General features: G+C 46.5%; 2 non-coding genes across 2 annotated transcripts; both read left to right on the top strand.

The window, feature by feature from the left end:
- Positions 1-7,536: 7,536 nt before the first annotated feature.
- Positions 7,537-7,609, top strand: trnam-cau (transfer RNA methionine (anticodon CAU)). The gene has a single exon. It is a non-coding gene; the product is annotated as a tRNA-Met (tRNA).
- Positions 7,610-9,850: 2,241 nt separating this feature from the next.
- trnam-cau (transfer RNA methionine (anticodon CAU)) lies at positions 9,851-9,923 on the top strand. The gene has a single exon. It is a non-coding gene; the product is annotated as a tRNA-Met (tRNA).
- Positions 9,924-12,045: the final 2,122 nt, after the last annotated feature.

The following is a 12,045-nucleotide window of genomic DNA, read 5'->3' on the forward strand; positions in this document are numbered from 1 at the left end:
GAATGGTCTGGTTTTCGACAATAATTGGGAATGGAGTGTTTATAGACAATCATTGGGAATGGAGTGGTTATAGACAATCATTGGGAATTGTTTGGTTATAGACACTCATTGGGAATGGTGTGGTTTTAGACACTCATTGGGAATGGTGTGGTTATAGACAATCATTGGAAAAGGAGGGATTATAGACAATCATTGGAAATGGAGTGGTTATAGACAATCATTGGGAATGGTGTGGTTATAGACAATCATTGGGAATGGTGTGGTTATAGACACTCATTGGGAATGGAGGGATTATGGACAATCATTGGGAATGGAGTGGTTATAGACAATCATTGGGAGTGGAGTGGTTATAGACAATCATTGGGAATGGAGTGGTTATAGAAAATTATTGGGAATGGAGTGGTCATAGACAATCATTGGGAATGGAGGAATTATAGACAATCATTGGGAATTGAGGGATTATGGACAATCATTGGGAATGGAGTGGTTATAGACAATCATCGGGAATGTAGCAGTTATAGACAATCATTGGGAATGGAGTGGTTATAGACAATCATTGGGAATGGAGGGATTATAGACAATCATTGGGAATGGAGTGGTTATAGACAATCATTGGGAATGGAGTGGTTATAGGCAATTATTGGGAGTGGAGTGGTTATAGACAATCATTGCGAATGGAGGGATTATGGACAATCATTGGGAATGGAGTGGTTATAGACTATCATTGGGAATGGAGTGGTTATAGACAATCATTGGGAATGGAGGGATTATGGACAATCATTGGGAATGGAGTGGTTATAGCCAATCATTGGGAATGGAGGGATTATGGACAATCATTGGGAATGGAGTGGTTATAGACAATCATTGGGAATGGAGTGGTTATAGACAATCATTGGGAATGGAGTGGTTATAGAAAATTATTGGGAATGGAGTGGTTATAGACAATCATTGGGAATGGACGAATTATAGACAATCATTGGGAATAGAGGGATTATGGACAATCATTGGGAATGGAGTGGTTATAGAAAATTATTGGGAATGGAGTGGTTATAGACAATCATTGGGAATGGACGAATTATAGACAATCATTGGGAATAGAGGGATTATGGACAATCATTGGGAATGGAGTGGTTATAGATATATTTGGGAATGGAGTGGTTATAGAAAATTATTGGGAATGGAGTGGTTATAGACAATGATTGGGAATGGATGAATTATAGACAATCATTGGGAGTGGAGTGGTTATAGACTATCATTGGGATTGGAATGGTTATAGACTATCATTGGGAATGGAGTGGTTATAGACAATCATTGGGAATGGAGGGATTATGGACAATCATTGCGAATGGAGTGGTTATAGACAATCATTGGGAATGGAGTGGTTATAGACAATTATTGGGAGTGGAGTGGTTATAGACAATCATTGGAAATGGAGGGATTATAGACAATCATTGGGAATGGAGTGGTTATAGACAATCATTGGGAATGGAGTGGTTATAGCCAATGATTGGGAATGGAGGGATTATGGACAATCATTGGGAATGGAGTGGTTATAGACAATCATTGGGAATGGAGTAGTTATAGACAATCATTGGGAATGGAGTGGTTATAGACAATCATTGGGAATGGAGTGGTTATAGACAATCATTGGGAATGGAGTGGTTATAGACAATTATTGGGAGTGGAGTGGTTATAGACAATCATTGGAAATGGAGTGGTTATAGACAATCATTGGGAATGGAGTGGTTATAGACAATCATTGGCAATGGAGTGGTTATAGACAATCATTGGGAATGGAGTGGTTATAGACAATCATTGGGAATGGAGTGGTTATAGACAATCATTGGGAATGGAGTGGTTATAGACAATTATTGGGAGTGGCGTGGTTATAGACAATCATTGGAAATGGAGGGATTATAGACAATCAGTGGGAATGGAGTGGTTATAGACAATCATTGGGAATGGAGTGGTTATAGAAAATCATTTGGAAAGGAGTGGTTATAGACAATCATTGGGAATGGAATGGTCATAGACAATCATTGGGAATGGTGTGGTTATAGACACTCATTGGGAATGGAGGGATTATAGACGATCATTGGGAATGGAGTGGTTATAGACAATCATTGGGAATGGAGTGGTTATAGACAATTATTGGGAGTGGCGTGGTTATAGACAATCATTGGAAATGGAGTGGTTATGGACAATCATTGGGAATGGAATGGTCATAGACAATCATTGGGAATGGAGGGATTATAGACAATCATTGGGAATGGAATGGCCATAGACAATCATTGGGAATGGTGTGGTTATAGACACTCATTGGGAATGGAGGGATTATAGACAATCATTGGGAATGGAATGGTCATAGACAATCATTGGGAATGGTGTGGTTATAGACACTCATTGGGAATGGAGGGATTATAGACAATCATTGGGAATGGAGTGGTTATAGACAATCATTGGGAATGGAGTGGTTATTGACAATTATTGGGAGTGGAGTGGTTATAGACAATCATTGGAAATGGAGTGGTTATAGACAATCATTTGGAAAGGAGTGGTTATAGACAATCATTGGGAATGGAATGGTCATAGACAATCATTGGGAATGGTGTGGTTATAGACACTCATTGGGAATGGAGGGATTATAGACAATCATTGGGAATGGAGTGGTTATAGACAATCATTGGGAATGGAGTGGTTATAGACAATTATTGGGAGTGGAGTGGTTATAGATAATCATTGGGAATGGAATGGTCATAGACAATCATTGGGAATGGTGTGGTTATAGACACTCATTGGGAATGGAGGGATTATAGACAATCATTGGGAATGGAGTGGTTATAGACAATCATTGGAAATGGAGTGGTTATAGACAATCATTTGGAAAGGAGTGGTTATAGACAATCATTGGGAATGGAATGGTCATAGACAATCATTGGGAATGGTGTGGTTATAGACACTCATTGGGAATGGAGGGATTATAGACAATCATTGGGAATGGAGTGGTTATAGACAATCATTGGGAATGGAGTGGTTATAGACAATTATTGGGAGTGGAGTGGTTATAGACAATCATTGGAAATGGAGTGGTTATAGACAATCATTGGGAATGGAGTGGCTATAGACAATCATTGGGAATGGTGTGGTTATCGACACTCATTGGGAATGGAGGGATTATAGACAATCATTGGGAATGGAGTGGTTATAGACAATCATTGGAAATGGACTGGTTATAGACAATCATTTGGAAGGGAGTGGTTATAGACAATCATTGGGAATGGAATGGTCATAGACAATCATTGGGAATGGTGTGGTTATAGACACTCATTGGGAATGGAGGGATTATAGACAATCATTGGGAATGGAGTGGTTATAGACAATCATTGGGAATGGAGTGGTTATAGACAATTATTGGGAGTGGAGTGGTTATAGACAATCATTGGAAATGGAGTGGTTATAGACAATCATTTGGAAAGGAGTGGTTATAGACAATCATTGGGAATGGAATGGTCATAGACAATCATTGGGAATGGTGTGGTTATAGACACTCATTGGGAATGGAGGGATTATAGACAATCATTGGGAATGGAGTGGTTATAGACAATCATTGGGAATGGAGTGGTTATAGACAATTATTGGGAGTGGAGTGGTTATAGACAATCATTGGAAATGGAGTGGTTATAGACAATCATTGGGAATGGAGTGGTTATAGCCAATGATTGGGAATGGAGTGGTTATAGACAATCATTGGCAATGGAGTGGTTATAGACAATTATTGGGAGTGGCGTGTTTATAGACAATCATTTGAAATGGAGGGATTATAGACAATCATTGGGAATGGAGTGGTTATAAGCAATCATTGGGAATGGAGGGATTATAGACAATCATTGGGAATGGAGTGGTTATAGACACTCATTGGGAAAGGAGTGGTTATAGACAATCATTGGGAGTGGAATGGGTATAGACAATCATTGGGAGTGGAATCGGTATAGACAATCATTGGGAATGGAGTGGTTCGAGACTATCATTGGAAATGGAGGGATTATAGACAATTATTGGAAATGGAGTGGTTATAGGCAATCATTGGGAATGGAGGGGTTACAGACAATCATTGCGGCAACATGGCATGGTACCAGCCACTCACCTGAGGAAAAAATGAAAGGTGAGGCATGGAAGGAAAAAAGAAACTGATGAAAAATAGAATTTAAACAGCCACTCTGCAATATCCAATGTGGTGGAATAATTCTGACCATCAGCATACCAATAAAATGGTACTTATATAGCAACTTAACACATCAAAATGCATCATAGAATTTATTATGTTTGGAGTGCAGTGAAAATAATGTTATGCTGAAAGTGTGACCTCCTCTAATACATCAACCGTGAAGGAGGGAGCAATTGTTTTGAAGCTTCAGTAATTAACGCATGTACTTGAATACAGTTAATGGTACATTGTGGCATTGAAGCATTTGCACTGTGCCACAAAAGTACTGAAGTAGGCATCAATTTCTCATGGCATTCTGCTTTCACAGATTGAGTTTCTAAGCGACGGATAAATTCTTTGCTTCCTGGACAAGCCAGAAGGAGGCAGTGAATTAAACACCAATACAAAAGCTAAACCCCTCAAGTGCTGGATATATAAAATAAAAACAGAAAATGCTGGAAACATTCAGCTTGTCACGGACCTGAAACATGAACTGTTTCATTTTCTATCCACAGATGGCTGACTGATTGACCAGTATTTTCAGCATTTTGCGACTGCCTTGGCCAGTAAGTGGTGGAGACAACAACAATAGCAATATTAAAAAGTGCATTTACAGTGGTTATCCCTGCCACCTCACGGCTCCGAAGACCCGGGTTCAATCCCATCCCCGGGTCACTGTCCATGTGAGTATGCACATTCTTCCCATGTCTGCGTGAGTCTTACCCCCTCAACCCAAAAAGATGTGCAGGGTAGGTGAATTGGCCACTCTAAATTGCCCCTTAATTGGGAAAAAAAAGAATTGGATACTCTAAATTTATTTTGAAAACAATATTCTCAGGTAATGCGATGGGCATTAGGGAATGAATGCTGAGCTGGGAATGGATACATGAAAAAGATGCATGAAAAACAGATGGATTTGGGGAGGGTTTCTTTTTAATATGGGAGAGAGTGATGGAAAGGTGGAGAGATTTTGGGAAGGAATTAGGCCAGAGGCAGCTGAAGGCAATGGTGAGGTGGAGGGAAGTGGGAATGCACAGATCATCAAAGTATAATATAATAATCTTTATTGTCACAAGTAGGCTTACATTCACACTGCAATGAAGTTACTGTGAAAATACCCTCGTCGCCACATTCCCTCGCCTGTTTGGGTACACTGAGGGAGAATTCAGAATTATCAAAGCACCTAACAAGCACATCTTTCGGGACCTGTAGGAGGAAACCGGAGCACCCGGAGGAAAGCCACACAGATACGGGGAGAATGTGCAGACTCCGCACAGACAGTGACCCAAGCCGGGAATCAAACCTGGGATCCTGGCGCTGTGAAGCAACAGTGCTAACCACTGCAAAGTCAGAGGAATTGAGCATTCAAGAAGGATCATAGGTCTGGAGGACCTTATGCCTAGTGGATGTTTTTCCTTGCGAGGAGTCCGAAATTAGTGAAATACTGCCGAAGTGACAGAGGTGTTCAAAATCATGAGGGTTCTAATAATAATAATAACTTATTATCACAAGGATGCTTCAATGAAGTTACTGTGAAAAGCCCCTAGTTGCAACATTCAGCATCTGTTCAGGGAGGCCAGTACAGGAATTGAATCCATGCTGCTGGCATTATTCTGCATTGTAATGCCAGCTACTTAGCCCACTGTCCTAAAGCAGCATTTCTAGACAAAGTAGATAGGGAGAAACTATTGCCATTGGAGGGAGGGTCACGATCCCGAACCTTTTACATAGTAACGATTGGGAATGCACTGCCTGAGAGTGTGGGGGAGGAGGATTCGATTGTGGCTTTCAAAAAGGAACTGGATAATCACCTGAGGAGAAAAGGAGTACAGGGCTGTGGGCGGCCGGTTAGCTCAGTTGGCTGGATGGCTCACGTGTGCTTCAGAGTAACACTAACAATTGCCATTTCATCCGAGGTAGTCCTGGGACCTGCCTCATTGCCCTCCCCCCCCCCCCCCCCCCCCACCCCCCACCCCGAGAGTAGACAGCAATGAGAAACCGCCGCTGATTGTGGAGCTGCCAGGAAAACAGCTCAGGAGAAGGACTCAGCAGGCAGTGAACTGAGGACCTGCCTACAGGCCGAGCTCACATAGAAACTAAGAGCAGGAGTAGGCCATTCGGCCCTTCGAGCCTGCTCCACCATTCACTATGACCATGACTGACCCTCGGTCTCAATGCCATGTTCCTGCTTTCTCTCCATGTCCCTTGATGCCATTAAAATCTAAAGAACTATCTATCTCTTTATGGAATACATTCAGTGACTTGGCCGTCACAGCCTTCTGTGCTAGAGAATTCCACAGGTTCTCCACCCTTTCACTACCTTCCTCATTTCAGTCCTAAATGGTCTACCCCCTAGACCGAGACTGTGTCGCCTGGTTCGAGATTCCCCAACCCGGGAAAAACATCGTCCCTGCATCTAGTCTGTCCAGCCCTGTTAGAATTTTATAGGTTTCATTCAGGCCTCCTCTCATCCTTCTATACTCTAGTGAATGCAGGCCCAGTCGAACCAATCTCACAGAAAGTGCTGGAAAAACACAGCAGGTCTGGCAGCATCTGACGAGGGAGAGGAAACAGAGTTAACATTTCGAGTCCAATACGTCTCTCCTTTGGAACTCAAGGCATAACATGGGGAAAAGGCAGCGAACTGGGACTACCTGAGTTGCCATTGCAGGGAACTGTCACCAATATATAATAATAATCTTTATTAGTGTCACAAGTAGGCTCACATTAACACTGCAATGAAGTGACTGTGAAAATCTCTTAGTCGCCACATTCCGGCGCCTGTTCGGGTACACAGAGGGAGAATTCAGAATGTCCATTTCACCTAACAAGCATGTCTTTCGGGACTTGTGGGAGGAAACCGGAGCACCCGGAAGAAATCCACGCAGACATTGGAAGAATGTGCAGACTCCGCATGGACAGTGATCCAAGCTGGGAATCGAACCTGCGTCCCTGGTGCTGGCAAGCAGAGCTGTGACAAAGAGTCATCGGACTCAAAAAATTAGCTCTTTTCTCTCCTTACAGATGCTGCCAGGCCTGCTGAGATTTTCCAGCATTTACTCTTTGGTTTCAGATTCCAGCACCCGCAGTAATTTGCTTTTATACAGTGCTAACCACTGTGCTCCGGTGCTTAGACAACCTTCTCAGCTGCATTCATTCTGCGGTGTTGAGTTTCTAGTATTTGTCAGCTGTACAGACACTCGGACCCTGCAGTTCCCGGGTTGTTGTCACTCCACTTCCCCAATCACAGGTCACTGCAGTAACACTGCAACCTCGACAGTGATTGGCACAATCCCAGGGGTTGGAGTTCCTTTGCTGAGGCAATCCTCAGAGCCTCGTTAGCGCAGTAGGCAGCGCGTCAGTCTCATAATCTGAAGGTCGTGAGTTCGAGCCTCACACGGGGCACTTGTTTTATGAGACCTGAATTTGCAGAATCAGCTGAGAAGGGGTACACAATAGGGTCTGACCGAAGTGGGGTCATTTCCGAATCCCTGTGCCCAAGTGGTGAATCTCCTGTTTGATTGCTCAAACCAGCTGTCTGCGCATCTCCCCTTCCGTTTTACAATTTATTATTTTATTTATTGACTTTTCAAAGTCAGTCTCATAATCTGGCTCGTGGCAACATTCAGCGATGGCACCAAAGGCCCCAATTTCGTGTCATTCCATATTCCATTGCATTTAAAGTTGGCCTGGGACGGAGAACATCGTCAATAAAATGAATGAGTCTCGTGCAAAGGTAGAAAAAGCCGAGGCAACAAATAGTGCGATGCATGATTGCCTTGGTACTGCCCCATCAACATGAGCTGACAATTGACCCTCCCTGACCCCTCTCCACTGCCCAATCTCACACCCTGAATCATCATCTCCAATGCCCCCCCTCCTGCCCCCTCCCCCCTCAGTGGCCATTCTCCCCCTTCTCCCCTTCCAGACCCCTCCATTTCCTCACTCCCTAACTCACCATCTTTATTAGCCCCATCCTGACCCTCTCTCGAATACCCCCTCCTGACCCCCTCTCCAATACCGCCTCCTGAACCCCTCCTCAATGACCATTCTCCCCCTTCCAGACCCTTCCCCATTTCCCCACCCTGACTCACCATCGTCATTATCCCCCACCTGGCCCCCTCTCCAATACCCCCTCCTGACCCCCTCTCCAATACCCCCCTCCTGACCCCCTCTCAAATACCCCCCTCCTGACCCCCTCTCCAATACCCCCTCCTGACCCCCTCTCCAATACCCCCCTCCTGACCCCCTCTCCAATACCCCCCTCCTGACCCCCTCTCCAATACCCCCTCCTGACCCCCTCTCAAATACCCCCCTCCTGACCCCCTCTCCAATACCCCCCTCCTGACCCCCTCTCAAATACCCCCCTCCTGGCCCCCTCTCCAATACCCCCATCCCGACCCCCTCTCCAATACCGCCTCCTGAACCCCTCCTCAATGACCATTCTCCCCCTTCCAGACCCTTCCCCATTTCCCCACCCTGACTCACCATCGTCATTATCCCCCTCCTGGCCCCCCTCTCCTAGCCCCCTTTCCAATACCCCCCTCCTGGCCCCCTTTCCAATACCCCCCCAACCCCCTCTCCAATACCCCCCTCCTGGCCCCCTCTCCAATACCCCCTCCTCAATGACCATTCTCCCCCTTCCAGACCCTTCCCCATTTCCCCACCCTGACTCACCATCGTCATTATCCCCCACCTGGCCCCCTCTCCAATACCCCCTCCTGACCCCCTCTCCAATACCCCCCTCCTGACCCCCTCTCCAATACCCCCTCCTGACCCCCTCTCAAATACCCCCCTCCTGACCCCCTCTCCAATACCCCCCTCCTGACCCCCTCTCAAATACCCCCCTCCTGGCCCCCTCTCCAATACCCCCATCCCGACCCCATCTCCAATACCCCCTCCTGACCCCCTCCTCAATGACCACTCTCCCCCTCCAGACCCCTCCCCATTTTCCCCACTCCCTGACTCACCATCTTCATTAGCCCCATCCCGACCCCATCTCCGATACCCCCATCCTGACCCCCTCCTCAATAACCATTCTCCCCACAGACCCGCATTTTCCCCATTCCCGACTCCCAATCTTTTGGACCCCCTCCTGAATGACCATTCTCGCCACCCCCCCCCCCCCCCCAAGACTCCCATTTCCCCACTCGCTGACTCCCAATCTCTGTACCTCCTCCTGACCCCCTCCTCATTGACCATTCTCCATTATCCCCTCCTCAATGCACCCTTCCCCATTGCCCAATCCCTACGCTTTTTGCTCCCATTCTGAAGCCTCCCCCCATCACCTTATAGCCCCTTTCCCGGGACCATCTCCATTGCCCCTCTCACTGTCCTGCATTCTCGCCAGCCACCACCCCACTTCCCCTTTCAATTGCCCCCCTTCGAAGGTCTTCACCAGTCTCTGACGTTCCGACATCTGCCTCCTCCAGGCAGGCTCTCGGACTCCGGGGTTCCCAAAACTCCTCCCTCCTCCTCCCCCCAATCGCCCCTTTCCCCGGCTGCTGGTTACCCAGTGCACCGCTCCCCGGTTGCAGAGAGCCCCGCGAAGCTGCTTTGAGCCTATGCTGAGGTCTGGCTCCAGTTACAGTCTTTTACATGGACTATGCCAGAGCCTGAAGCCGCTTTGCTGTCGTTACATTCAGAGCCTCGTTAGCGCAGTAGGCAGCGCGTCAGTCTCATAATCTGAAGGTCGTGAGTTCGAGCCTCACACGGGGCACACGCTTTTGTTTCTACAGATCAACCTTAATTGTTTTGCACAGCAGCAGGCAGCCTGGCTGTTTGTTACTTAAAACGCGGGAAGCAGACCACATGCAAGGAATAAGCCCTGCATTGCTAATGTTTAAAACAAACAGTAAATCATGAGCTGAATCCTGTCAAGAGCCAACAGTACCTGAATTGAAAACAGAAAGTGCTGGAAATATTCAGCAGGTCTGGCAACATTTGAACGTTTTGAGGCCAACATTTTTTACAATTAATTTAGAGTACCCAATTCATTTTTTCCAATGAAGGGGTAACTTAGTGTAGCCAATCCACCTACCCTGCACATCTTTGGGTTGTGGGGGCGAAACCCACGCAAACACGGGGAGAATGTGCAAACTCCACACGGACAGTGACCCAGAGCCGGGATTGAACCTGGGACCTCGGCGCCGTGAGACAGTGGTTTTGAGGACACCATGACTCCACTTCGTGAGTTCTGCATAAGTCATATTGGACTCCTATTTCTCTCCACAGATGCTGCCACACCTGCTGAATATTTTCCCGCACTTGCTGTTTTTATCAGATTTCCACCATCCGCAGTATTCTGCTTTTATTTAAACTGATGTTACCTACTTGGCAACAATTCCCATCTGTGAATCTAAAGTGTTGAAAGATTTGCGTTTTATAGTGCCTTTCACAACCCATAGGATGTTTGAATTAAGCGCTTTACACCTAACTTAGTTTCCTTCAACAGCATCTTCAAAACCCGCAACCTCTACCGTCTCAGAGGGCAAGGGCAGCAGATGCATGGGAACTCAGCTACCTGCAAATTTCCCTGCAGGTCACATGCCATCCTGACTTGGAAATTGTTGAACGAAAGTAGCAAATACAGAACAAGGTTTATTTTGATACAGTTACAATGCTCCTCCACTCCCCTAAGGGTCTCCTTCCCCAACCTGAAGCTAGGCCGGGTGGCTCTCCTTGTAAAGAGGAATCCCCACCCCCTTAAAGGGGAAGGTCTGCCTGCCTTAAAGGGGAAGTTCATATTCCAGGGTGTGGTATGTACAGAGTTTGCTTGTGTTCATTAAACCGTTTGTTTTTCTCGTGTGGTCGCTGCCTTAAAACCTAACACTGGCGACGAGGGTGCAGGTAGCTGCAAACGGCGCCATTTCCTCCAGACCCGGTCCCCCTTTTGAAGCCCCAAGAGGTCTCCTCACCAGCCGCAGGCATCAGGAAGCTTGAAGTGTTCAACGCGGGCAACGACAATTGGATGCAGCCCGCCTCTGGAATCTTGCAGGTTATTGCAAATACGGAGCTTTGCTGGCCGAGATGCTACGTGATAGACTAGTCTGCGGGATCCAAAATGAGTCGACCCTGCGTAAGCTACTAGCTGAACCAGAGCTGGTCCTCAAGAGGGCCATGGCGATAGCCTTATCACGTGAAAGTGCGGATCAGGGCGTTCAGGAATTGCAGGGGATGGGGTTCCTCCCTGCAGGAGGGCGCCTCTTAGACCAGAAAATCCCGATCCTCGGCATTATGCGGCCGCTTGACGAGAGTTTGACTGACCACCCGGTCGCAGAAAAGGTGCGAGCCATCTGTCAAGCTCCCATTCCAGAAGAGCCTACGAAGCTCCTGGGACTAATCAGCTATTATGGCAAGTTCATCCCAGGCCTTGCCACACTGTTGGCTTCCCTGTAGCAGCTCCTGAAAAAGGGCCAGGTTCAGACATGGAGTCTGTCACAGCAGGCGACATTCGCAGAGGTAAATTGGCAGCTCTCGTCTTCCCAGTTACCACAACGTTTTGCATTTATTCTCCTTACTCCAACACTGTCCTGATGAATGTCCTTCTTGACTATAGCGATGACCTGGTAGATTTTTTGCATGCCTTCTTTTCGCAGTCTCAATCTTATGAACCTTTGCGCGGACTCCAAATCAACAAAGACTCTTTTGCTGGAACTTCCATGGAAGTAGTGAATTCCACAGCACTTTCGGGGTTAACGCAGCAGTTTCTTCTGGGTGGGCTTCATTTCTGAGACCACAAACCAGTCTGTCTCAAAGTGTATCAAGTGTTTGACTGAATTCAGAGAACTTGGCTAATTTACGTAGTGCTGCCATGAATTGGGAAGTACGATCCCCTTCCT

This window comes from Scyliorhinus torazame, chromosome 8, assembly GCF_047496885.1.
Source record: "Scyliorhinus torazame isolate Kashiwa2021f chromosome 8, sScyTor2.1, whole genome shotgun sequence".
Lineage (NCBI taxonomy): Eukaryota > Metazoa > Chordata > Chondrichthyes > Carcharhiniformes > Scyliorhinidae > Scyliorhinus > Scyliorhinus torazame.